Raw genomic sequence first — 22,273 nt, forward strand, 5'->3', positions numbered from 1 at the left:
ATTTTTTTCACAAGAGCTTTGGCAGATTGGTGGAAAAATTGATGTGATAATTGAGTTTGAGAAAGTGTGTTTGGTACTGAGGTATATAATGCAATGTTCATTAGGTAATCGGCTCGTGCATTTCCTTCTCTAAAGAACCTGGGTAACTTTATATGGTTTCTAATGTGGATTACACAATAGGGATGTTTTCGTTGTTCTGTTAAGAATAATAGCTCATTATACTTCAAAAACAAGGCTTCTTTCAGTGTATGTTTTAATTGTGCCCTTTCAATGCGTTGCAGAATTCCTACAGCATATAGTGAGTCTGATATAATATTTAGGGGAGTTAGAGGCCATTCTCTAAAAGCCATGGTAATGGCGTGCAACTCGACTAATTGAGAAGAACCCTCAATTTGTTCTATTTTGTTTTGCCATTGACCTTCTTTTTGCCATGTGATGACTGCTTTTCCTGTTTTCCCTGAGCCATCAGTGAACACCTTTTGACCCTTAACCGGTTGCCACTGGTATAGTGGCACCTCTTCAATTTTTACATTATTTTAAAAGGTGAATATTTGATGGGGTGGTGATGAGTATCAATTCTTCCACTAAACCCTGCTAAGGCCATTTGAAGTTCTGAACTATTTTGTAAGCACCAATCTAGGTAGTCCTTTACGAGAGGAAGGACAATGAGATGACGCTCTTCTCCAGCCATTTCTAATATTCGTTCTCTTCCCCTTTTTATCAAGGCGGTGAACATTTTGATAAGAGTAGCCAGGGTTTTCGCAGGTTGATATGGCAAAAACACCCATTCCAACATTATGAGAGGGTCTATTCCTTTGTTCTCCCATTGTCCAATGATTGCTAGAGGCTGTTGTTTTTGGTTGCAGATATATAATTGTATGGGTAAATTTTCAAGTCATCAGTGACATTGTTGCAGTGAGAGTTTTTCATTTACGATTCTCAGTGCGTTTTTTTTTTGCTTCGGTTGTCCATTGGCGTGGTGTATTAGTATCATTATCTCCTTTAGGTATCTCAAATAAGGGTGTTAATTTGTAGTTACCAATACCACGCTGTGCTCTAATCCAATTTATGTTTCCCAATAGTTTTTGTACATCATTCAAGGTTTTTATGTCTGCTGAAATGATCACATTTTGAGGCTGAATACTTTGTTTTAAGATTTTCCACCCAAGATATAGCCATGGTTCTTCCATCTGATTTTTTTTCAGGTGCGATTTGCAGTCCTTTGCTTTGCAATGCATTTTTTCAAACAGGTAGTGCTTCATGCACCATGGTGTTCGTGGGGCCTGCTAGTAAAATGTCATCCATATAGTGATAGATATATATTTCCGGGAATTTTAGTCGTACAGGACATACGGCTTTAGCCACATATGTTTGAGAGATCATTGGAGAATTCTTCATTCCTTGAGGCAGGACAGTCCAGTGGTATCTATCCATTGGCTCGCCTCGGTTAATTTTTGATACTGAAAACGCAAAATGCGGTGCATTTGTAGGATGTAGTGGGATAGTAAGGAAGCAGCCTTTTAAGTCTACTATGATTATGTCCCAATTTTGGTGTATCATTTTTAGCAAGGGTAAGCTGGGTTGGAGCGCTCCCATTTCTTCCATAGCTTCGTTTATTCGTCTCAAGTCATGTAGCAGTCGCCATTTTCCACTCTTCTTTTTTATAACAAATACAGGAGAATTCCAGGAGCTGCTTGTAGGAGTGCTATGTCCTTGTTGAAGTTGTTCTTTGACCAGTTCTTGAAGGGCAGCGACCTTTTCTTTGGGCAGCAGCCATTGATCTAGCCAAATGTGTGTTTCTTTTTTCCAAATAAGTTTCATTGTCGGTCGCTCATCAATGGCCGCTACTGAAAATTTTCAGGGCAATTTAAGGTGAAGCCGCATTGGGACATTACGTCTCACCCCAACAGGCTCATGGGCAAATTTGTCACATATGGCAGTACAGTATATGTAGACCCTTTTTGGATATTGATATTGAGCAGGTGGGTACTTTGAAAGGTTTGAGAAAGGCCGCCGATGCCAATCAAGCCCTCTGTGGCTATTAAATCTTTTGATTGAAGAGACAGAAAATCAGAGATAATAGCAGGAATATTATTTTTCAGACATATTCAGGTAGTTTAACGCATACACGGCTTTACTTAGTCTGTCTGCTGGAGCGGCTCCTGGCATTCCCCCTTTTTGTTTTTGCAGGTTCAATTGTGTTTTGGAAGATTTTCCAGCCCAGATATTTCCAAGACTCAGTTTTTTGCACTTTTTCAGGGCCTATTTCAAGTCCATATCTGTATAGAGCTCGTCATATCTCTTTTTCTTAGTTGTGGGCAATCTCTTTTAAAATGTCCAGTTTTTCCACAGAAGAAACATGATTTCTGTACTTTCATTGTGGTGGCAAAAGCTGTAGCTAATGTTTCCATATTATGGGACATTGACCCCACCTTTTGGGTACCTTCTATCATATCCATTAAGGAGGGATTTTTTTTAGAGGCAAAAACACTTTTTTACAGTCTGTATGTGCATTTTCAAAGGCTAATTTTCAGAGTAGGACCTCTGGAAAGCAAGGCTAAATTGGCGATTTTCAGCCCCCAAAATGGAGGCCTGGGGGGGGGACAACTTTGGGCAGGCAGGTGAGAGACAAGGGTGTTGGGAGGGTGTTAAAGCAGGGTGCACCCCAAGGTCATATTGTTCCCCAAAGTTAGGGAGGCTGGCATGCAACAGGCCAAACTCTGAGATGGGTGAGAGTTGCTTGCTTTTTCCAGCTCTTTATTCAAGGTTTGTGCAGCTACTGGAATAGTTACAAAGTCAGGTTTGGACAACATAGAGCATCCCTCAGCTGGAAATTCTTATAGCTGGCACTGCTGTATAGAGCTGGAGCTTCAATGAGCTGAAAGCCAAACTTGAACTTGAAAGCCAAACAAGCCCAACTGACCATCAGCCAGAGCTGTAAGAAGCAGAAGCATCTCTTAGCTGGAGTTGTAACAAGCCAGGGTGTCCATCAGCCAGATCTGTAATTGAGGCAGGCCCAGGCAGGGCTGCCCCCAACAAGGAACTAGGAGTAGCAGGGGGCCTGGTGGGGATTAAATCCATGCCACACACTTGTCTCTCCCAGTCCCATTCCAGAGAGCAGAAGAGGAGGGGGGGGGGGTCCTCCCAGCTCTCCTGGGACAGGCTTGCTGCAAGGGAATGTAGGCTGTGGAGCGTGAACAAGGTGGCAGCACAAAGCAGCAGAGTCTCCATCCCTGAAAAGGGGAAAGAAACCAGTCACTCAGAGCTCCCAGATGTACAGCCCCAGAGACCCCCTCAGGAGATGCCTGTCCCCCTCTCCAGCCAGAAAAGTCACATATCTCCCCAGAAGGGCAGGTAAGAAAGAGCATCTTGCTCAAACCCCTCTGCTAAGCAGGGTGCACTTCAGCACAGCACAAAACAACGGAGAACAGCAGAGGGGCTGAGGATGGGCTATTCCCAGCCTGGCACAACTCCACTGCCAACGGGCTGCAACTGGGTCAGACCCCAACAGCTCTTGCTCCACCTTCCCTGAACTCCTTTCCCAGCTCCCAGCCCCCTAAACACGAGGCACAAACTGCCCAGGAGGAGTTTTAGTCTGGGGGGCTGCACCAGCTCCCACAGCATTACTGCGTCCCATGTGACGCTGACACCCCACCCCACCCCACCCACCCCCCCCCGTGTTCGTACACTGCCAAGAGGGGCAGCGGGGGCAGTTCCCCAAAGGGGAATGAGTACTCTCCTTCACTGCTGGTACCCGGGGCCCAACCCTGACCTCTGCCTGGGGAGCCCCTGGCCACTGTTGGGCCAAGACCCTGACAGCTCTTGCCTCCTCCTCAAGCCCCTGGCCGCAGAAGAGAGGGACCCTCAGCTCAGCTGTGCAAGCAGCCACAGAGACAACCCAGTAATGGACTGGCCAAGAGGGACAAGTGCTGAGCTGGGAGCACAAGGCATCCCTGATGAGCTCAGCAGGGAGCTGAGACTGCCTTGTGAGCCAGCACAGAAACTGCAACAACAGTGAGCTGACCTTCCAGCAGCAAGTGCTCTGGAAAGCGGTGTCCTATACCCACTTAGCATGTCTACACAAAAAAAGGTTTAAAAGTTACACAATACCTACCCAAGATAAGGTTCTCTGCAAGAGCTGGTCCACAGGAGATTTCCCAAACAGATGGACCCTCTCTGGGGACGCCTAGCTGACTCCCAACTCCATGACATTGATCATCTGTGACAAGAGGCTTTTCTGTCATTCCTACTCCTGGCAGCCATTTCACCAGTTTCATGCCAGTAACACCTTAAATAATACACAGAGGTGTGCCTATAGGTAAGTGATCATAATAGTTGTCATTTATAGTAACTTGTAATAAAGAAATTCACAGAAAAAAAGCCTCTGTGTCCTATAGCATCCTACAAGCCTGCTGTTGTGACCTTCACATACCTGTGGATCATGTCACCCTCATAGGTCATGGCAGTGACACCTGCATAGTCTGAGCACCAGGGACAGGGACACCCACCCCAGGCTGGCATCACCCAGCTTGGCCTGGCCCAGTTGTGCCCAGTGTGCAGCCCCTGCACAGAAGAGGGGGTCCCCAGCAGGGCTATCCCTGCACCCAGAAACTGCCCCCAGAGAAGGAGGCAACGCACTTGGCTCCATCCAGCCTGGGGGGAGGCACCCATGGACTGCCACAGTGACATCTCATGCCAGTGCAGCAGACCTCCCACCACCTCATGTGGCCTCCAGCTCAGCCCAGGGACAGGCACCGCAGCCCCCAGCAACACTCAGACTGCTTCTTGGCCAGGCGAGAAGAAACAACCAACATCACCACCCACAGCAGGGTTTTCCTGAGCAAGAGCCAGACACAGCCCTGGCGTGCCTGACCCCACTGGGCTCTGCCGTGAGTGCAGCACCTCTCCCATGGTGCGTCCCCTGAGACCGCCATGCCCTGAGTTGCACTGGGCATCTCCCATCCTAGCCAGAAGGAAGAGACCCGTGGCCCTCAGCTCAGCCCTGATGGTCAGGCATGGAGTTGCTTGGCTGCCACTTCAGACACTCACTGGGTAGTGCCTGCAGCTCCTGCGTCCTCTGCCCCGCTCTGAAGGGATCCCATAGGAGAAATTACATCCATGTGGAAAAACAAGCTTGTCCTGTCTCTTGTTGATGCGAAGAGGGTGAAATACCTGGAGCGTTTCCCCAAGCCCAGCGACTGCCCCCGCAGGGGGTGTCTGGCAGGGACAGACTGCACCAGGACCAGCATGGGATGGCTGCACACATCCTCATCCCCAACCCACAGAGGAAGCAGTCCAGCACCCTGGGCAGCCCCAGCCAGGGCTGCTCACCCCGTGCCAGAGCTGGGGGGCATCCTGGCCAGTAGCCACACGTACACCAGCACCACTCACCACCGAGGCTTCCCAGGATGGCCTCGTCACCCAGAGCCCAAGTGGTGTCACAGTTACCTAACATGCCACACTGCAGTGCTGTCCTGGTGTCTCCAGTGGTCCTGCAGCACCAGGACAGTGCTGGGGGCTGCAGCAGCACCAGCGACAGCACAGCAGGATCAGCAGCAGGGGCTCAGCACCCCCTGCCCACACGAGTCCCATCCCAAGGGACATCTGGCCCAGTGTCCTACCCCATCTCTTGTACACCTCAGCCCACACCACCTGGATATGTACCCCCAGCCCCAAGGACATGCACCCCCGGGCAGCATGCAGGCCTCTAGGCCTGGGGAGATCCCCCACATCCCACCACCCCCGGGACATCGCAGGGCAGACGAACAAGGAAAAGGATTTTGGGGCAGGTGTGGGATAACAGCACCAGGACCGGGGCTGTATGGCCTGAGCTCCCCGGCCCGCAGGCAGGACGGGTCCGGGAACGGCTCCTCCCGGACAGAGAAAACAAACAGGACTACAGCGGAGCTGCCGAGACAGAGCGGCTAACGCCCGCAAGACGAAGCCACTGCTGAACGGGAGCTGGGCACAACGGCGGCACGCGGAGCGGCGCCTAAGTGACCGCAGCGAGGGGCGGGGCGGGAAAGGCGCAGTGAGGGGCGGGGACGTGAAGGTCGCGGAAGGGCGGGGCGGGGGCGGAGCGAAAGGGCGGGAATGGGGCAGGCGGGGCGGGGAGGGAGGCGGGGCAGTGATATAGAGGCGGGGAGGGGGCGGGGTAGGAGGAGCATGGGCGGAGAGAGGAATGGGGGAGGGGTGGAGCAAGAGGGGTGGGAACGGGCGGGGATAGGTGCGGTGCGGTGATGGGCGGGGAGAAGGGTGGGGCGTAGCCAGAGGGGCGGGGACGGCCGGAGAGAGGGGCGGGGAGGGGATGGGCGGAGCGAGGCCTAGGGGCGGGGCGGAGCGAGAGGGCTGCGGGGCGGGGCCCCCGTCACCGCCTGGCGGGCGTGAGGCGGGACTGCCCTGCCCGCGCCGCGCCGCGCCTCCTACCTTGCCGTGGCGCAGGGCGCTGGGCTCTGGCCGTCCCGTAGGGCGCGGTGGTCGTGGGGCTGGCCGGGCTTTGCACCCAGGACAGCCACAGCCATGACAGGTACAGCCCAGCCGCAGGGAGGGGCAGGATGCAGGCGTCAGAGGCAGGGCTGGAAAGAGAGAGCACCAGTCTTTTTTTCTACGTTTTTCTGGCAGAGGGGCGGAGAAGAGGGGCTTCTTCAGAACTTGGGTTTCCAAAAAAAGCAAGGAGACCACTGCAAAACAGCGATAACTTCCTGGTCGTACACCATAGAGGGATACTTTTCCATGCAAAGGATCTAAAACCCTTTCTTTAGTCTTCGGGGCCACGATGCTATACATGCAAGTGACGTGCGGAAACAGACTCCACAACCCGTAAGATTGTAAAGTAGGTATGTTTATTCAGCGCTGGGCAGCACGGGGGGTCATCCCGCCAAAGTCGTGCGCGCATACGCGGTGGCTTGTCCTGGATTTATACAATAGAGTGTTACATATACATAAGGTTTCCCAACACGCCTATACATATGCATGACCTGTCCCCGCTTCGTATTAAAATTAGCCCCAAGAAGTCGTTTCTATAAACCCCTCCCAACTGCGCTTGCGCGGTGCCTCCTGGTGGTGGTCGTAGGGGGTCGTGGGGATGAAGACTGATGACTCTTCTTCGTCACCGCTAGTAACCCCTTGTTCTTGCGCAGACTCAGTTGCTCCTTGACTCTTCTCCAAACTGCAGGGTCGGTTTCAGCTGGTTTTTAAGAAAAGTTTCTATTCTTATCAGGAATTGTCCTTTGCTGAGAGAGTACAAGACTCCTTACTTCAATAATTTTGTACAATAGTTAAACTTTTATAGTTACACTCTAAAGCCCCTTTTCACAAGGGCCACTGGATTTGCTCAAAAAAACAGGCTGGGCTGCATCTGTGCATTGTTAATGGCCCCTTGCATGCTGCCAATGTGGGGTCCCACCCTGCCCACAGGGAAGGCAGCTGGGATCCCTAGAAGTAGCTTCTCTGGAGCTACATAAAGGTTTTGTTTGTGCTGCAGTGTGGTGTGAGAGAGCTGAGAGGTGCTGGAAGGGTCCTCAGTGTGCTTAGGACCAGTGCTGCAGAGAGATACAGGCAGATGCAGGTACAGGATTGGAGGTGGTGTCTCAGCAGGTTCAGAAATAGTAAGAGTCCTACAGTGATTTTGGGGGCTGTGGCCTTCGCGGGCAAGCTTTTTCCTTAAATAATTGCCTAGGTAGGCTAGGATGTTCATTAAATTTTTGTAGCTCTGAGGTAAATAGTACAAAGCTGTGGGAGGGTGGTGAGGCTAGGAGCTCCTGGAAGTACTGCTGTGCTGGCAGGAGCTGTGCCTGAGGGGGAAAGGTGGGGCAGCTCCCGGGCGGGGGGCTCTAGGCAGGGCTGAGTCTGGGTTCTGGAGTGCCTGCGGCAGGAAAATGGAGGGCCTGGTGCCAGACGGAAGTGGGTGCTTCCAACAGGCAGTAGGAGGGGAGTGATGGAGATGGACTTTGGTAGCTCCTTGCAGTGTCCCCTCTCCTCTTGTTAGCTTGGGAGGCCTTGGGGGGGCTGTAGTGCAGGCTGAGGGATGGCTGCAGGGGGGCTGCTCTGTCCCATAACCCTAGAGTGACAAGCCTTCTCCTCATCCTGCAAGCCCAGGGGGTGGCTCCTTTGGGTTTGTATGGCAAGCCTGTGGTCAGCTCTCTGAATTATCTGGGCAATGTAAATGATGCTGGGGGACCCAGAGCCTGCTGGAAAGCAGATGTCCTCCTCAGCAGCTGCAGGTGTGGGCACATAGTTACAGGGCTCCCTGCTCACAAAATAATACCACTAAAAGCCTAGAAAATGAACTGCAGTGAGATGGCTGCTCAGCCAGACCTGGCATGGCATGGCACTGCTGTTACCTGCATATCAACTGCTATCGAGGTGTCCCCTGGCTCCAGACTGTTGTCTTCAGTGAAGTTTCTGGTGCTTTGTTAGAGCAGAGCTGTAGAGGAGTAGGGTTTAGCATTAGTTTGTGCAGGACCCGCACACCACTGGATCACTTGACAATCAAGTTGTTACCGAGACCAAAGCACAGCCAAGAGGGGGATTGATGGGGACACACACACATATACTCAAATGCCACCCTGGTATTGAAATTCTGCTCTGACTCAAGGCTCGGAGGAAGATTACCCTCCTGTGGTCACCTAAGTGAGCTGCAGGGCATGGCCAGCAGCCAGCCCTGGGGAGTTAAAGGCTCCTGTGCATGTTTTGGAGAGAGAGACAGCTTAGCCCTGGTGCCTGTGCTGGCCTGGGGCTGCTGGGGCTAGGCTCCTGCAGCTTTTTCCACCCGTGGCAGCCCTGGGCAGCAGGTAGGACCCCTGGGGGTGACCTGGATTAAGGGAAAATGTGCATTTTCCTGCTACTTGATGGCACAAGATCTGTGAAATATATGCTTAAAAATGTGCAGGGAACAGCCTTATTTCCTTCACCTCTGTAGCTCTTCCCAGCTGCTTGTTCCCATGTGAGACAGGGTGCTACCCCAGAAGAACAATGTTGCTGGAGCACTTGGCCTGTGAACTGGCAAGGTGAATACGGGAAAGATTAAATGGGCTGTGGCTGCCCCGCATGTTGCTGAGGGGGTTTGGGTGTCCCGAACATCACTAAGGGGAGTCTCGGGCCCCCTGAGCATCTCCGGGGGGCTGTGGGTGCCTCCTGTGCCACGGCGGGGGCCGGGGCTGCCCCGCTATCCCCGGCAGCACGGCGCCGGCTCCCAGCCGGGGCCGCCTGCTCGCGCAGTCCCTTAGCTGCGCGGCGTGGGAGCGCGCGGCGTTTCCCGCCGCTTCGGGCTCGCGAGCCGTTGGTGGGCGGCAGATTGAAAGCCGCGCTCGCGCGCGCAGAACTGCAATCCCGCCCGGGGGCAGAGCTGAAGCGAGCGCCTACGGGCAGGGTGCACTCCGCGGGGCTAGACAACAAACCGGGCAGTCGCCCCGGGGCAGTCTGGGCTATTACAGAGAGAGAGCACAGAGGGGGCGTACTGGGCAGGGACTAGGCAGTGCCCTCGGAGCACAACACAGTGCTTCAGGGGAAATTCTGGGGGAAAACCCGAGGTAATTTAGAGGGGATACAGGGAACGGTTTTGGGAAAAACTGAGATAACTTAGAGGGGACAGAGGAGACATTTTTGGAAGAAAACCTGAAGTAACTTAGGGGGGACAGCTGCCTTTTTCAGGGAAAATCCGAAGGGATATTTTTGGGGGAAAAGCTGGGGTAACTCAGAGGGGACAGGTGACTTTTTTTGGGAAAAGTTGAAGTAACATAGACGGAACAGAGGGCACTTTTTTTGGGAAAAGATGATGTAACTTAGAGGGGACAGAGGGGCTATTTTGGGGGGGGAAGCTGGGATAACGGGATAGACGTGACTCTTGGGGAAAGTTGAGGTAACTTCAAGGGGATAGAGGACAGTTTTTGGGGTGAAAAGCTGAGGTAACTCAGGATTTATTTTTTTTAAAGCTGGGGTAACTTAGATGTGACAAAATGAGCATTTTGGGGAGGAAAAGCTGGGGTAACTTAGAAGGGACAGAGGTGGCATTTTTGAGGAAATTCTGAGGTAACTCAGAGGGGACATTTTTGGGTGAAAAGCTGGGGTAACTGAGAGGGGACAGAAGGTAAATTTTTAGGGGACAATATGAGGTAATTTAGGGGGTACAGAGGGGACATTTTTTTAGGAAAAAGCTGGGGTAACTTAGAGGTGACAAAATGAGCATTTTTTAATGAAAAACCTGGGGTAATTTAGAAAGGACAGAGGTACAATTTTGGGGGATAACCAGAGGTAACTCAGTGGGAACAGAGGGAACTTTTTTCAGGGAAAAGCTGGGGTAATTTAGAGGGGACAGAGGGGATGTTTTTTGGGGAAAAGATGAGATAATTTAGGGGATAGTGGTGACATTTTTGGGGAACAGTTGAAGTAACTTAGAGGGGACTTTTTTGGGGGGAAAGCTGAGGTAACTTAGAAGGTACAGAAGGGACATTTTCTATGTGAAAAGCTGTGTAACTCAGAGGGGACAAAGGTGACATTTTTGGGGGGAAAAGCTGGGGTAACTTAGAGGGGACGGGAGGACATTTTTTGAGGAAACCCTGAGGTAATTTGAAGGGGATAGCGGTGACATTTTTGGGGAAAAGCCAAGGGTAACTTTGAGGGGACAGAGGTGACATTTTTGGGGGAAAAGCTCAGGTAACTTAGAGGTGACAAAATGAGCATTTTTTTTTTACAGAAAAGCTGGGGTAACTTAGAAGGGACAGAGATGTGATTTTTGGGGAAAACCTGAGGTAATTCAGAGGTGATAGAGGGGGCCTTTTTTGGGAGGGGGAAGCTGAGGTAAATTAGAGGATACAGAGGGTACAGGGTGAGAAACTGGGGTAACTCGGGGACAGAGGGGGATGTTTTTTGGGGAAAAGCTGAAGTAACAGAGGGAATAGAGGGAATGTTATTTTGGGAAAAGCTGTGGTAACTTAGCAGATAGAGAAGTGACTTTTTTGGGTGAAAACTGGGGTAACTGAGAGAGTACAGAATGGACATTTTTGGGGGGAAAAGTTGGGTTAACTTTGAGGGGACAGAGGTGACATTTGGGGGGAAGAAGTTGACGTATCTTGGGACAAAATGAGCTTTTACTGTGTGAAAAGCTGAAGTAACTTAAGACATTTTTGGGGAAAAAGCAGAAGTAACTTAGAGGGGAGAGAGATGACAATTTTTAGGGAAAAGCTGAGGTACCTCAGAGGGGACAAGGTAAGCGTTTTGAGGAGAAAGGGTTAGGTTTCCTAAGGGGGACAGAACCAGCATTTTGGAAGGGAAAGATGGAAGTGACTGAAGGGACAGGGCAAGCCCTAGGGGAGAGCTCCATCATTGATGAGAGTAAGGTTGAGGTTGTTTAGGATGGGGTAAGCATTTTTGAGAGTGTCATCTTAGGGAAGACATTGGCAGCATTTTTGTGGGAGAAGCTATGGTGTTGCAAAATGCTGAAAGTAGCAGAAAGGACGAAGATTTTTATGCCATGCTGGATGAGCTTCTTGGTTTGTGTAGTTATTTTGGCTCTAGGCACTCCGGTCCGGGAGGGATGAAGAGGGCATCATGTAGCAGGATTTTCATGGAAAAGAAGCATCATCATAGGGACTGATTCAATTTAACAACTGAGCCTTGGCATTTTCCTAGAGAAACTCATGGAGACATCCTCTCTGGAGCAAAGGAGAAGAAAGATTACCAGCACCTTCTGGTAAGTTCAGCATGATATCTGCCTTCAGTGAACGTCTCCAGCATCTTTTGTCTGGCAGTTTCCTCAGAATCCACTAACTTATGGAAATGGTATAGACCAAACCTCCAAGCTGGAGGGTATAAAACATCAGCTTTCCCCTTTTGAAGCAGATCCAACAGCAGCTGAACTGCTGAGGCTTTCATGCTTCCTGGTGTGATACAGGGGATGCCCGCACTGTGACGGAAGAGGGAGGATGAGCACTCTCACCATTGGCTAGGTAACTAATTCTATTCTGTTGCTCATAGGTGCATGATATTAAGAGTTATAAGTTATGAAACCTTATGACTTGAATGGTGAATAAGTGAATTCATGTGATAGACTTGTCTGGTTAAAAGGGGATTGAGCCCCTGTTTGTTGTGTTTGTTTGTTGTATTTCTCAATGAATTAATGAAATAAAGTTCAGATCAGAAGTACGTTGTCCTGTAAATTTGAGAGATCCAAACAGAGTGTGACAGTTGGGTGGGAGGGAGAGGCCAGAGAAGAAAGGAGGATGCCAGGATGGAAAGTGGCCCGTGATGCGGGCTGCAGGTAGGGCACAGGCCTGACTGAGGGAGTGGTGCTCCAAGAGTCAGACCATCCCTGGGTGTAGCAGGGAGTAGGAGGGTGTAGGAGTTGTGCTTCTCAGGTCTTACTGTGTCCTCGTTCCCTTGCAGCAGCTGGTGGAAAAAAAAGAGGCATGGTGTGGACCTACAAGGCAAGGGTGAGCATGAAGAGGAGTGGTGCACTGAAAAGGGGGATGAGAAAGGCACCCTGGGCAAAGGGACCTCCCCGTCACCAGAGTTGAGATCTTGCAAGAGCATCGCTGCCACCTTCAGTGCCCTGGCTGGCTTTGCACTGGGTGACCTCCCTATAACCAGGGCTCAGTTCTTTGCTTTTGTTGGCCTTTTGCCGTGTTGCTCCTTTGGCTGCCTGGAGAGAGTGACAACACTGTAAGGAGGGCCCCTGAGTCACTCTACGCCTGTCCCGATCCAATGTCAGGGGAGGTTTCAATACGATCCCAAGGACGAGATTAAGATGCTGGAATCGGTCAGATGTCGTACAACCTTTTATTTGAGGGGAGAAGAGAACGGAGGGAGGAGGGAGGGCAAGGGAGGAGAGGAAAAGAATAGGAGGGAGAGAGGGAGAGAGAGAGAGAGAGAGAGAGAGAAGTTTATCACCACCACTTCGAGTCCGATGATCTTCCGCTGGGTCTTCAGTGGCCTCAGGCTTCGTCGGGGACCGAAGGGGAGGGGAGTGGCCTTGAGCGTGCAGGAATGGAAGGAGTGGTCGCGTGCCCCCACTGAGGGGCTCCTTATATAGGGGCTCTCACGCATGCGCAGATCACAAATGTGTACGTGCGGTTTGTCACAGACTTGCTGCCCTCTTTTCGCGCCTTTAGCCCCTGCCTCTGCTCTTTTCGCGCCTTTAGTCTCTGCGCAGGCGCACGAGGTTGTTTTCCTCAAAACTGTGGATGTTTTTTTCGAAGCGCGACGCTGGATGGCGCTACAGCGGCAATGTCGAGACAAAACCACGTTTTCTATCTGTCCTTTGCAACGCCCAAGGAGGAAACCGAGCTGTCTGGACCTCAAGCCCACCCTGTAAGCTGGGGAGGGCTGTTTCCCTGCCTGCTGGCAGCCTGCCCAGTGTGACCCCTTGTCATCAGGGCGTGTCACGGCATTTGCCCTTTGGCCACCTGTGAAGTCCCTTGGCATGTTGAGTGCTCTGGCCTCCATGCAGCCTAGGGGCAGGTCTGAGGCTCTCCTTCCCTGCTCTTGGCTAAGGCTGGGTCCCCAAGATGTTGTTGGTTGTGCTGAGCTCTCTTTCTCCTTTGGCAGGTCATGATTGTCCCTGTCCCTGCCCTTGTTCACATTGGTGTGAGCGTGCGAGAGGGTGAGCTTGTTCTTTAGGCCTCTGATCAAATTGCTTCAGCTTAGCCTGAGTTTCCCAGGAGAGAAAGAAAGGCTCTGTGCAGCCACACTGGGGTGTCCTCTCAGCAGGTGAGTGGAGGGAGAGTCCAGGCTTGCCCCTTCTTTCCCTGGATGGAGCGAAGCCACTTGACAGCAGTGCAGGCAAGGTGACTTGCCTGTAGTCAGGGCCTGGGTCTCTGCCTGGCCAGGTGTCCACCTGCGCAACCACCACCAGTGTGACAGCCCCATCCTCGGGATGTGTTTCAAGAGCCGAGGAGCCCTCTGTCCCCAGAAGCAGCCCAGCCTCCTCCCTGTAAGCAGGGCTGGGGAAGCTGCACTGCTGCAGCTGTCTGCTTTAGCCAGCCAGCAGGAACGACCCCTCCCTCACCCGTTAGCGAGTGTAGACTAAGGAAGTGCTGTGCTGGAGGGTGGGCACAGGCGTGCCTGTGGCGCATCTTTTGGCTGGGGCAACCTCCCTGCAGCTGGGCTCGAGGTCACTCCCTGGGCTCCTGAAGATGTGGTGGTGTGCTGCAGCCAGGAGGACCAGTCCACAACTTGTGCATAGGCTGGAGCCTCCTGCTCTGTGACGCTTGCTGGGAGTGCTGAGTGAGCGGCAGAGGTTGCTTGCTCAGCAGGAGGTGCTTGGAGGGACTCTCTGTAATCAGGCAGGTATTGCTGGCCCTGGCCTTTCAGAAGCGTGGGGCTGAGACATGTGGGGCTGGGTGAGCCCTCCCTGTTATCAGGGCTGGGGTCCCAGCCCTCTAGCCTTTGGCCATGCTGCTTCTAGCTGCCTAGATTTGTTCCTGTTGCTGTGGGGGAAGGATGAGCTCTTTGGTTACCTGGGTGTCCACCTGCCTGCCTGTAAGCAGGCTGTGGGTCTGGGACCCTTGGTGCTCCACTGGCAGCTCATGCAGAGTGACTGCCCTGTTAGCAGGGGTCCAGGTCAGGGTGCCTGCAGATTGGAGGGAAGGAGCCTCCTTTGGCCTTTGGGACCAGGACTGCCCTGTAACTCCGGACCTGCAAGTGCCCTGCAGTCCCAGGCACTTTGCAGTCCAGGTAGCGGCTCGAGCACCCCCTAAGCAGGGGCACAGCCTCTGTGGCCGCTGCTTTGCATGCCCAGGTCCATTTGCCCAGGGTGCCTGCCTCAGAGCCCAGCCAGCTCCAGCACCGTCCGGAACCCTGCTGTCGTCACTTTGGTGAGAAAAGCTGATGGATATGGGGTGGGCCGGTGGCCAGTAATGCTGTGGGGAGCCGACTCCGGAGCTCAGAGTCCCTCTGTCCTTCAGGCAGAGGAACAGAGCTTCCCAGCTCTAACTGTCCTCCTTCTTTTGCAGTAGCTGGTGCAGAAGACAGAAGAGGCAACATGTGGAACTGCGAGGCAAGAGTGAGCACGACATGTTATTCATGGGTACCCAGTAAAATGCTGTGGATTTGGGGCTCAGAAAAAAAACAAACCAAAAAAACCAAACTTAAGTGCTGTGGTTTTGGGGCTTAAAAACAGAGAGTGAGTGTTGCGTTTCTGAAGCTCAGAGAAAGACTAAGTCATGCATTTTCAGCACTTGAAAAAAAATACTTTCCATAGCACAATACTATGGCAGTTTTAAGGTTGCATGCACCACCATCTCACCTCAGAGAAGGCGAGTCCTGTGTTTCTGGTACTCAGAAATAAAGTGCTGCATTTTTGGAACTTGGAAATGGAGCCTAAGTAAGTGGGCTGTTTTCTGCCCCCAAAATGGAAGCTTAGGGAGGACTTCGGGTGGGTGGGAGACAGGAGGGTGGTGGGAGGGTGTTGGGGGCCAGGTGGGCAGGGTATGTGGGGGCGGTGAGTCTGGTCACATTGGTCCCTGAAGTTAGAGAGGCCGGCATGCACCAGGCTGAACTCAATGTCTGAGCTAGTCTCTGGGGGGAAAGGTACTTTTTTCCAACTCTTTATTCAAGGTTTGTACAATGACTTATGGACTTATTTATAAAAGAGTCAATATTTAGACAACGTACAATTATGACAGTTAATATTCATATTCAAGTTATGACAGTGATTGATACTACCTTGCCAAAAGCCCAGATTGCTGCAATTAGCTTGTAACAAGAAGGAGCATCAATTAAGCAAAAGCTGTAACAAGAAGGAGCATCAATTAACAAGCCAGAATATCCAGCAGTAAGAGTGTATATGAGCTTGAGTTGAGGCACCCATCAACTGGAGCTGTAAGAAGCAGAAGTTTTCTGGAGTGTCCAGTAGCCAGAATTGCTGTGTAGAGCTGGAGTTTCAAGAAGCAGGAGCTAAAATAACCTAGGGCTTCAAACACCTTGAGCAGTAACATGATGGAGCGTCCATCAGCAGGAACTGTAAGAAGCAGAAGCATCTCTTGTCCCAACTGTGCAGTAGCCAAGCTGCACTGTAGAGCTGGAGCTTCAAGGAGATTAAGCTGTAAGAAGCAGGAGCTGAAACAACTTGGAGCTTCAAATAACTTGGGCTGGAACAAGCTGGAGGATCTTGTGGCCAGACCTGCTACATACAGCTGGAGCTTCAACGAGCTGTAGCTGAAATTACCTGAAACTAACACAGGCTGGAGCATCCATCAGCCAGAGCTGTATGAAGCAGGAGCACCTCTTAGCCGGAAGGTCTAGTAGCGAGAGCTGGAATGAGCTGGAGCTGAAACTGAAACAAGCCCGAGCGTCCATCAGCCGGAGCTGTAAGAAGACGGAACAGCCATGCAAAAGCTGGAGCTTCAACAAGCTGGAACTGAAATTACCTTAAACTGAAACAAGCCAGAGCTATAAGAAGCTGGAGTGTCCAGTAGGTGGAATTGAAATTACCTGAACCTGAAACGAGCAGCAGCATCTGTCATCGCAACTGTGCAGGAGCTGGAACTGCAATATAGAGCCAGAGCTGTAAGAAGCAGGAACTGAAATTAGCTGGTGCTTCATGACTAGTAACATGCTGGACCGTCTGTCAGCAAGAGCTGTAAGAAGCAGGAGCATCCGGTTGCTGGAGCTGCCAAACAGCTGGAGTGCCTATTAGCTGGAGCTGTAACAAGCTGTGGTGTCCGTCAACCAGGGCTGCAGTCCCAGCACAGTTGAACAGAGGAGTATTTGCTATCCATAGCCTCTATTAGCCAGAGCTGAGATAACCTGCAGCTGTAACAGGAAGGAGCATCCATGAGCAGGAATGTCTCCTGACTGGAGCTGAAACTACCTGGAGCCAGAGCATCCATCAGCCGGGGCATCCATCAACCAGATCCATACTCTGAGGCAGACGCAGGCAGGGCTGTCACCACCAAGGAGCTCTTTGCAGCCTGGAGCAGCGGGGAGGCAAGTCGTCCTTCTGCGAGGGGGGAGCCTGGCCTCTTCCCCGCAGCTCTCCCAGGGCAGCCATGCTACAAGGTGCAGGCTGCGGGGCACAGGCAAGGCGGTGGCACAAGGCAGTGGTGTCTCCTCTGTACCTGCGAAGGGGGAGAGAAACTGGTCGGTCAGAGCTCCCGGGGTGCACAGCCTGGCCCTGCACAACCCACTGGAGATGCCTGTCCCACGCAAGGGCAGTGATTCCCTCCTGCCCGCCCCTCTATTTTGGCAGAGGCTGCCCAGCGCCACACACAGTAAATGGTGAGGGGAGTGAGAAATGAAAACAGGAAAGCTTGGGGCTCAGCCTGGAAAAAAACACATTTCTTCCCAGAAGAGCAGGTGAGAATGAACACTCCTTGCTCAGTGAGGAGCATTTCAGGCATAAAATGACACAGAGCAATACTGGGGCTGAGGAGAGGCTGCTCCTATCCAGGACTCGGCCTGGCACAGCACTTGTTCCCCACCAGCCGCCAGCTCCTGCCCAGGAGCAGGACTCAGGGAGCCACAGGCTGCACGTCACATCCTGCTAAATGTCATTGCTAAGCCAATCAAATAAAGCTGAACCAAGCCAAGTGGGTTTCAGGAGGAGCCTGGAACAACCAGGAGCCCCACAGGGGTGGACAGGGCTGTCCCCAGCCCAGCCGTGACCGAGAGCCACACCAGTGCTTGCCAGGGGCAGGCTGCGTGGTCGCTGATGGTGTGGGGAGAAGCTGCCCTGGGGCAGCTCCAGCACCAGAACTTCCCTCAGCTTCCCCCATAGTGACCAGTCCCAGAACTGTGGGGCACAGCCCCGACCTCTGTTTTGGCCCTGCTGCAGCTGGGACTCCTGCCCCAGAGTGCTGCCAGTGCAGCCCTAAATCACCCTGCAGCAGGATGCGCAACACAGCCAGAAGCCACAAGCAAAAACGTTTTCCTCCCAAGCAACAGCCAGGCACAACAGAGATACGAGGTGCAGCCATGGCCACGACCCCAACCTTGCTGCAGCCAGGGCCCCTTCCCAGGAGCAGTGCCAGTCGCAAACCACCCCTCAACAGGACCAGGACTGGCACCAGCACCAGAAGCCACAAGCAAGGCATGTTTTCCTCATCAACCACAGCCAGGCACAGCTTCCTCAGCTCACGTGCATTTGGGGAGTTCCGGCATGCCTGACCCTGCCGGACAGCCCCCGAGCAGGGCACACCAGCTCGCCTGCTTCAGAGCATTCACCTGATATTTCCTACTGTGTCAGTGTCCTCCAGTGCTGCCCATGTCAGGGCTGTGCTCCTTGCCCAGGCTCATCTTCCTGTGTTGGCATTGACTGGCGCTGCCCATGCCAGGGCCATGTTCCTCGCCCAAGCCCAGGTGGAGCCTTTCTGCCGCTCAGTTGCTCCCTTGCGCGGTTGCCTGCACTGAAAAAAAACCCTTGTGAGGAAGCAGCCATAGTGTTGCAGCTGGGAGGACACAACTGGAGCCAGTGGCCGGTCCACACCGTGGCAAACCGAGAGTCAACACTGGACCGCAGCTCAGCATCCGGAAAGCAGTTATGTGGCCCTTAACATCAGCCAAAGTATCTAAGCACCTACCAAGAGAGATGCTATAGCACAGGTGTTATGTTCCCTCAGTAGTACACAAGTTTCAGTGATCCCTTGTAGTACAAACGGTATTTTTAGCTATATGTTACTTACATTTGATTCAGCTGTTTTCATTACCATGTACATGAAAAGGAAAGACAGAACCCCTTGTTCTTGTTAAAAAAAAAATGTTTTACAGGTGAATTACCATGGCTGAAGGGTTAAGGTAAAACCGAGATATTTATGGGTAACGCAAATTAACAACCAGTGAATCCTATTACAGGTGAAAACTCATTTCTCTTGATGAGGGATGGTGACCCTCCTGTTAGCCCTTGTGATTATGAACATAACGAGTGCATCTGCTTCCCTCCATAAGGCTTATAGGCGAATTTCACAAGTCAGTAAGAATATTTGTGTTGCCACGGTCAGCGGTGCGTCCCTAACAATGTTTCTGATTTCATGGCCTCTTGCCTGGTGTGGAAGAGAGATGATCCTGACCTGACTTGTTTCCCTCCAGTGGGATGGGCATGGGTATAACCCAAACATTTTAAGGGGAAATAAATTCTGACACAATTTAAAGCATAGCTTTTTCACATCATAGAGGAAACTTTTAACATCACTGTAGACAGCCAGGCTGGTTTGGCCCAGCATTTACCCATTTTTTGAAAAATATCACTAGTATTAATACAGCTTGTATCCAACCTAGCTGTTCACTGCTGAGACCACCCCAGGACAGTAAATGCTGGGTAGTGGTCTCTCGCCACAAACGCATCCCTCCTTTGTCTGGTAACACACATTGTAACAGTGCCAGTGCTACAGCCATAGAAAAAGTCGAGTTGCTCTGCAGGCTTCTGAGCTTCCCTGGCCCTGAGGAGAGGACCTCCTGTCCTGTCAGGCACAGGCCCCCGCCAGACCAGGGAACAGGAAGGTGCCAGGTCAGAGCTGCAATGTGCAAGTGCAGCCCTGTAGTTCCTGCATTGGGTCCAAAGGGGCACAAGGATCACCTCAGGGCCTCATCTCACACCCTACTGCCCCAGCCAGGGAGCAGGGGAGGTCAGGGAGGGGGTGGAACTGGGGGCAGCCCCAGCCCAGGACTTCAGGCACCTATGTGGGGCACAAGTCAGCACGTCACGGCTGAGACCTGCTGCTGTTATCCTTCTTTGAATCATGAGCTCTGATGACAAATATACGTTGCTTTGTTCTGAAATAAGCAGTGCCGTCACTGAAAAAGGGGAAGGTACAATTCCAGCAGAGTGATATTTGCTCCTTTAAGCATATCTGATTAAAGATACTTATTGTTCTAAACCTATTGTTTTAAGCCTTTGGTTGAAATCTCGTCTCTGTGGTCTTTCTGATTATATTTATACTCTCACTTGACATTGGGTGGCAACAGTTCTACAAACACACTATTCATTAATCCCTTTCCTCCTTCTCCTCCAATATTTTCACAGTTCAAGTGCCAAAGCAATAAATTGGAAGTGGTTATCAGTTTTGGACACTTTTCAAAGTGTCAAAAGGCCTTTCCCAGATCTCCCAGGTAACTCACCAGACCAATTTTTGGGATCCTGTAAGATACATGGTTGTGTAATGAGACCAAGAGCTGGTAGGATTTGTTGAAACTTGTCCCTGTTTCTAGTCCAAGAAAAGAGGTGATGTTGCATATGACAGCTGCAGTCTTGAAATGGACAGCCAACAAGAAAAAATGAATACACTATTAAGTAAAAGAAGCATCTTAGCAACTGTTAAACGCAAGTTTCTCTTTCCATGGCTCAGTCCTCTGAGGGGATAGGATGAGATTCAGCCAGAAGCACCAGATTTCACAACTAGACTGTATTATTAGTGGTTTGTTGTTCCAGCTAGGGTTTTTGGCCTTTGATTTTGATGAATGTTCATGTGATCTTCTATTCAGGCAAATTTGTTTTCCATTAATCTTGCTAAATTATCTCAAAACGTAATTGTTCTGTCTGAGTCACTCAAAAAAGTAACCTTTGATGCAGATACAAAGCTGAAAGAAACCCCAGGCCCCAAATCCATTACAAGTTAAGTTGTACATCATTCACAGTATATCTAGTTAGGTTCCAGCACTGTTCTCCCTCATTGACTTAACCACTCTAATTTATTTCTATATATTTGAGTTAAAGGATGTTCAGCCTGTGATTTCTGTGACAGCTGTGTCATTGTTGTGGGATATTTCTGGGATGACACTAGCAGCCCCTGTCCTGCTTAGGCCAGGCCTCACAGTGAGCTCTGCTTCAATAAAAATCTTAAGACAGAGCTTTTTCCAGTTCTTTGCCTGTGCGTACGACAACAGTGGGTGGTTTTCCATCTCTTGTGACTCTAAAAAGAAAGCTAGGAAGAAGGTCAGATGATACGTGAGTTACAGCCAAACACTGCCAATTCTGGCAAGTGTACTCTTAAGCTACGGCCAAGTCTCTGCATCAGTTTCTGCACACAGCTGTTCTTTTCTACTGCTAGTTATCAAAACTGCTGAATGGCCAGACCTCCAGCTCATACAAATCTACTTACCTTCAGTGCTTCCCATAGAAGTATGCTGATCTGCAACTTATGAGGCTCTGGATCTGGAGGAAAGACATAACCTGGAATAAATAGAAGAGATTGGAAAGATTGCCTTGAACGCAAGACTTTCAGTTTGCTTTTGAAAGCACCTTTAATCATAGCATCGCTAAAGGAACATGTCTTGCAAATGAGTAATTTAAAAAACTCATCTTTAATTGGAGGTTCCCTCTAATGATGTTATAGTAAAGCTATACAGTCACAAATTACTTTAAACTCTCTTTTATTGACTGAACTTCAAGTAATTTTAGGTATTACACCTGCCCCTGGGCCAATTCTTGTGGTTTAAGAACTGTATTCTCTTCTTTTAGTTGTGGTATGACATGCCCATGCAAATGGGAAACCAAGTACTGCACAGGGAAACCAGCTAGTCACTGGCTGTCATCAGCCTGTGAAAACCAGTATGGGCCAAATTCTAGCCTCTTTGAGCTCTTACAAAAGACATTAAGAGTCTTTTGTAACGAGAGGTTTAAAAACATTCAGGCAAGAGATGGTGAGAATGTGGGGTTTTTTCATTTTCCTTTTTTTTGCTGTACCTCTATAAATAAAATGCAAACAGCAGTATCCTGGTAGTTTTTAGGCAGAAGGAACTTGAAAACCATTAAGCTATTATTTGGGCAGGCTGGGCCCAAATCTGCAAGCCTTTTCTAAGGCAAATGGGCAAGAGAAAAGTCAGACACTCTGTGGGCAAATCAGATGGACTTAAAAACTGGAAGACAAGAGCTGTGCTTTTCTCCTGGCTGAAAAGACAGCCAGTTGCAGACAACAAAGAGCTTTTCACTGCTGTGTCTTTGTAATGAAAAAGAGCCTGTCTCTCTAGTGTGGAGCTGTGTAGGCTTCTGTCTTGACTTTAAGGACAGTCAGAAGTAGTAATGTGCACAGACAGACTGTACGGTAGGGTTCACCTTTTAATCCTCTCCTGGGTCCAGTGTCATTAGGACACGTAGGGGATGCCACCTGCTAAGCTGGAATAAGGCTTGGATTTTCAGTAGACATCAGGTCCTGCAAGCAAAAACAGATGCAGTGGTTTCCAATAGTTGCCTTTTGTAACAGCTGCACAAATAAATCCATAGTTTATAAAGTTCAGTGTCACAATGGCTACTGTTAAAAAACAGACAAGCTCAAACAATAAACCTAACTAAATCTAATCTTCAATTTGTAGAGAGCTTGTTGCAAAATAGATTTCATAGAGCTTG

General features: G+C 50.7%; 1 long non-coding RNA gene across 2 annotated transcripts; it reads left to right on the forward strand.

The window, feature by feature from the left end:
* The first annotated feature begins 6,479 nt into the window (after window positions 1-6,479).
* Window positions 6,480-15,218, forward strand: LOC148051521 (uncharacterized). Of its 2 annotated transcripts, XR_015699873.1 has the most exons (5): window positions 6,480-6,836; window positions 11,629-11,945; window positions 12,382-12,428; window positions 13,543-13,704; window positions 14,949-15,218. It is a non-coding gene; the product is annotated as an uncharacterized LOC148051521 (long non-coding RNA). The 2 variants fall into 2 exon arrangements; XR_015699874.1 differs by lacking the exons at window positions 13,543-13,704; window positions 14,949-15,218 and having other exon boundaries at window positions 11,629-11,689; window positions 11,839-11,945; window positions 12,382-12,683.
* The last annotated feature ends 7,055 nt before the right edge of the window (window positions 15,219-22,273 follow it).

This window comes from Nipponia nippon, unplaced genomic scaffold (genome assembly GCF_047370975.1).
Source record: "Nipponia nippon isolate SJK-2023a ecotype South Korea unplaced genomic scaffold, ASM4737097v1 scaffold_6, whole genome shotgun sequence".
Classification (NCBI taxonomy): Eukaryota; Metazoa; Chordata; class Aves; order Pelecaniformes; family Threskiornithidae; genus Nipponia; species Nipponia nippon.